The 4,447-nt window shown below is 39.2% G+C and overlaps 1 protein-coding gene across 2 annotated transcripts in view; it reads left to right on the top strand.

Moving 5' to 3' along the window:
* Nucleotides 1-1,280: 1,280 nt before the first annotated feature.
* LOC103463206 (gastrula zinc finger protein XlCGF57.1-like) overlaps nt 1,281-4,447 on the top strand; it is a 7,803-nt gene continuing 4,636 nt past the window's right edge. For both annotated transcript variants that reach the window (XR_001776508.1, XM_008406434.2), the window contains exon 1: nt 1,281-1,620. The gene's annotated coding sequence lies outside the window, so the exon portion shown is untranslated. The remainder of the gene's footprint in view (nt 1,621-4,447) is intronic.

The following is a 4,447-nucleotide window of genomic DNA, read 5'->3' as shown; positions in this document are numbered from 1 at the left end:
TCCTGGAGGTTAAAGGTCACCCGTCTGCAGTCAGGACTCCTGGAGGTTAAAGGTCACCCGTCTGCAGTCAGGACTCCACAGTGGACAGTGATTATCTACGGCTCCACATCAATCAGAGGGAAAATAATCTCTTCAATCTGATTTTCCTGTTTTTAATGCTGCAGGTTTATGGATGATGAGTTTTACTGAAAATGTTCAAACGTTGAACCTTTGAGAAGCTGAAGATCTTCATTCATTCAGTTCATTTCCGTTCTTATTCCCACCTCAGTCAGAATCTTTCCATGTAATCTACGCCGTTTCCTGACCCGGCTGGTCGGTCCTCAGATGTTTGTGCTGCATGACGGGTCAGTTTGGTTCTGGCTGCTGAAGCTCGACTCTACGGACGTCTGATCACTTCATGTGTTAAAACTCAACTTTTTCTCTCTGTGTTTTAATATGAGGCTCTTCTGAGGTTTTTCATGTATGTTGATATCTTGTTGTGAAATATCTGAAGTTTTATATATTTTTCTTTAGGATAGAAATTCACCACAAACCTATGATATAAACAGAAACTTTCCATAAGAAGGAAAGAAATAAAAATACATCCAAACATTTTCTGACAGCTTTGATTGTCTTTAGTTGGTCTGAATGGTTTAAAGGTCGTTTCCATCTCAGCCTTAGACACAAACATGCAGGGAATAAATCGATTTTCAGTTTTCTGCACCAAAGAGAATAAACACGTTTTCACTCTTAAATGTGTGAACATTTTACATTTTAAACTGACATTGTGACTGTATAAAAATAGACCAGTAAATGTTGCGGTAAGCATATTGTGAGAAAACGCAGAAGAAAAATCTGTATGACCCCTAAGGGCCTCCGTACTGTACGGCAGAGTCATGACCAGGAAGCAGTTTACTCTAGTTCATCCAAACAGGAAAGCATTATTTAATTAATAACTGATTTTGTGTTATTTTAATATTAATCTAATTATATTTGCAAAATATTTCTTGTCTCATTTTATTATTGAAGTCATTTAGAGAGGTTCTCACAAATATAGGACTAAATGTAAAATGTAAACACACCAAATATAGTTCTGAAAAAGAAGCATTCTTCAAATGTATTCATATTTGATTGTCTTTTAATGTGTTATAAAGTAAAATAAGGAAGCCTTCAGGCTCTGTGTGGATGGGACACTCTGTTCAACAACTAAAACAACCTTTTGTTGTTTAGATGAAGCAAAACAAGCAAACAAAATAAATATTTCTAACCCGCGGCGGAACTTAAATGACCTGAACTGTTTCTGGGGGAAGTCTACGTGTGAGACTTCCAGCGGAAGCGAACGAGATGTTAGCATCGTTAGCTTCTAGACTTCCTCGCTTATCGTCGATTAGGAGGCGGTTTCTGCTGCACAGCTGAACATTTGAGATTCTGCAGTAAAACATCTTCGGCTCGGCATCAGAGACACTAACGGAAATAAACAGCTTCAGGAGGAGGAGGCCGATCATCAGCGAACCCGAATCATCTCGGAACCAGCAGCTATGCTAACCGGACGGTTCTGAATGGACTAACGCTGGGATACAGAAAATATAAATACCGCGGAGGAAGCAGGAGGCTTTTACAAAGACGAAGTTCGGATACGAGGTGATATTTCCACATAAAAACACTGAAGCTTAACCTGTTATGTTCGTTTCTGAGGTTCAGCAATAATGTTCGTGGGTCAATTTGACCCGGGGAGAGTTTTATCATGCAATAGTGTCTGATTATTAACTCTAATACTAACCATCTCAATCAAAATTGGTGCAATTATGTTTTTTATTTCTCAGAAATTAAGGATTAATGACGACAACTTACTCAATTACTCATTTGGATATAAAAAATGGGATTTACATTTTTTATGTCCACTGAAAAAAACCTAGACACAAAAAAACAACAATTTCCTTGAAAGTGATCTTTGGTAAATTTTTTTATATTACATTTAATTTTTTTTTTCAAAGGGTGATTTTTATAATTGAATTTGAGACACACATACTGTTCCGGGTCAAATTGACCCGGAACAGTATCGATGTAACAAGTAGACGCAGGGGGGGCTGCAAATGTGTAAAATGAATAAATTTTCAATTTATATGTAGAGTTCACCTATTAAGACAAATAGAAAAAGTTTCATGCAATAAAAATACTTGCAACTATTTTTTAAATATTTTTAAACTTTGAACCGGGTCAATTTGACCCGCAACATAACAGGAGGGTTAAAATATGTCCAACCAGCCAGAGGTTTTGGTTCTCCGTCATTTTGACCGACAGCATGAAAAATCCGTCATCTGCTATTTTTACCCATCAAATTATAATCATGTTAACATCATTAATATCGGCTATTGAGCCGCGTTTTTATGCGTTTAGTTAATATTCAGTAGTTGAACCTGAATCCAGATCCCGTCAGATGAATCCATCCAACCTTTTCTCCGTTTGTCGTGACACAAACCACAGACTGAGGTTTGTATAAGAAATGAAATGAATCGACTCCACTTTAACCTGCGGTCTGAACTCTCAGCCTCACTAATTCCTCCTGGTCGCTTCTGCAGAGAAATCAGCGCTGGTCCATCAGTCAGTTGGTCCGTCTGATCCAAACCGGTCACCGGAACCGTTTTACCCTGTGCGGTCCGGCTTTGCGCTTTTATGATGATTTTTTTAAAGGTTTCGCTTGTTCTGACTATCTGAGCTACCTCGTCAGATTTCCCTGCCGTAGCACGGATAGATGGACAGCTGTCAAATTTTCCTGTCGTTTAAATAATAATAATAATAATAATACAGAAAATATTCCATGCAAACTATAAATTAGAAGCTTCTAAGCTTCAGTTTCTTCTGGATTGGGTCAATCCGGTCAGAACCGAGTCATAAGATCAGATCCTACTTTCCTAAAAACCAGCAGAACATCCAACATGTAGATGCTCTAAAATCAGCCATCAGAATATTCTACCTTTATAACATAAAGCCCGGTTCAGCCCGGTTCGGCCCGGTTCAGCCCGGTTCATTCAGCCAGCAGCCCGTCGTGTTTTCAGTTAAAACATGTTGATGGGAAATTTTAAATATCACTTGGTAAATACGTGTTATTGAAAGATTGTAAGATAATGTACCTGAACACCAGGTAGTGTTAAACAATGCAAACATTTTAAAAAGACTTAAATAAATAAACAGTGCTTAGCCTGGTGGGGGCCCAAGTAAAGCCTGGAGGCCCGCCAGGCTTATGATGCTGGGGGAAACCCTGTGTACTGAAACCCCTAAAGAGGAAAGAGAAGCTACCTTTGGGTTTTAAATGCTAATTAAATATATTCTCTGTATCCTACCTGTTGAATGTACATGTAGCAGATGGACTGAAAACCTTCATCACAATAAAAACAGAGGCATCAAATGGTAAATATGTAATTTCACACCTGAAATTCAAAGCGTCGTATGAATTTTTCATGATGTGCAGCAGATGTGCATCTGTAACGAGCTAAAAAGAGAAAGCAACAGAATAATAAAGATGTTTTCCCCATAGTTGTTGAGCGGGTTGCGTTGCCCCACAACGGTTTCCGCTTCAGCAACTTCTGGTTGCAAGTGAAGACGGGTTGCATCACCGTCTGAACCCAGAGCTCAATAACTGGGAGGCAGCAAAGAGAGAAGATTGATTGACAAAAACAGCTCAAAGCGATTCGCTCCATGATGAGCAGGTGACTGATTAACGCTGCAAACATTTTATTTTATTAGTATGTTTATGCATTAATTTACTAACACATATAAAAATGTTTGTAACGTTAAACAACGGTTTAAATTTTACACAACATGGAGCAGCTGAACGACCAGGAGTTACAAAATGTATTAAATGAAACTTAACAAAACCTTCAAAAGTTCACATGTGGGACAAATAAGAAGAGTAATAAACCTTCCAACAACCGATTTGGTGACATTTCTAATTCATTTAATCATAATTAGACCTTTTAGTACATCCTCCTAAATATAACGTATAATGTACATCCCTGATAAAAGACTTTAGTTCTTTGGGTGGCAGATATTTTAGACCGTAGTTCAACAACCAGCTGTCCTGTCTGACCGTTTTCATAAAGCCGAGAAAACCTGGAGACCTTTTACTAATGAATGAGCTGCTTTTACTCTTATGACCACATTGTTAGCAGCCAGAGCTTCAGCTGCTGCTGTTTCTGTCCTGACAGCGACATCCTGCATGGAGCTGCAGGGAAACGTCGATTGATGATGTTCTTCTTCTTCCACCTCCTGATTGTTGCACCTACAGTCGTCAGCTTCTCATCCAGCTTCTTACTTATGGCCTTGCAGCCCATTCCAGCCTTGTGCAGGTCAACCATTTTGTCCCTGACATCTTCAGGCAGCTCTCCTGTGTTGCCGTGGTGCAGATGTTGGAGTGTCTGAGACTGTTGGCAGGTGACACTTTGGGACAGGTGACACTTTGGGACAGGTG

This window comes from Poecilia reticulata, linkage group LG4 (genome assembly GCF_000633615.1).
Source record: "Poecilia reticulata strain Guanapo linkage group LG4, Guppy_female_1.0+MT, whole genome shotgun sequence".
In the NCBI taxonomy this organism is placed as follows: domain Eukaryota; kingdom Metazoa; phylum Chordata; class Actinopteri; order Cyprinodontiformes; family Poeciliidae; genus Poecilia; species Poecilia reticulata.
Note: the sequence above shows the minus strand (reverse complement) of the source record. Positions and strands in the feature narration are given on the sequence as shown.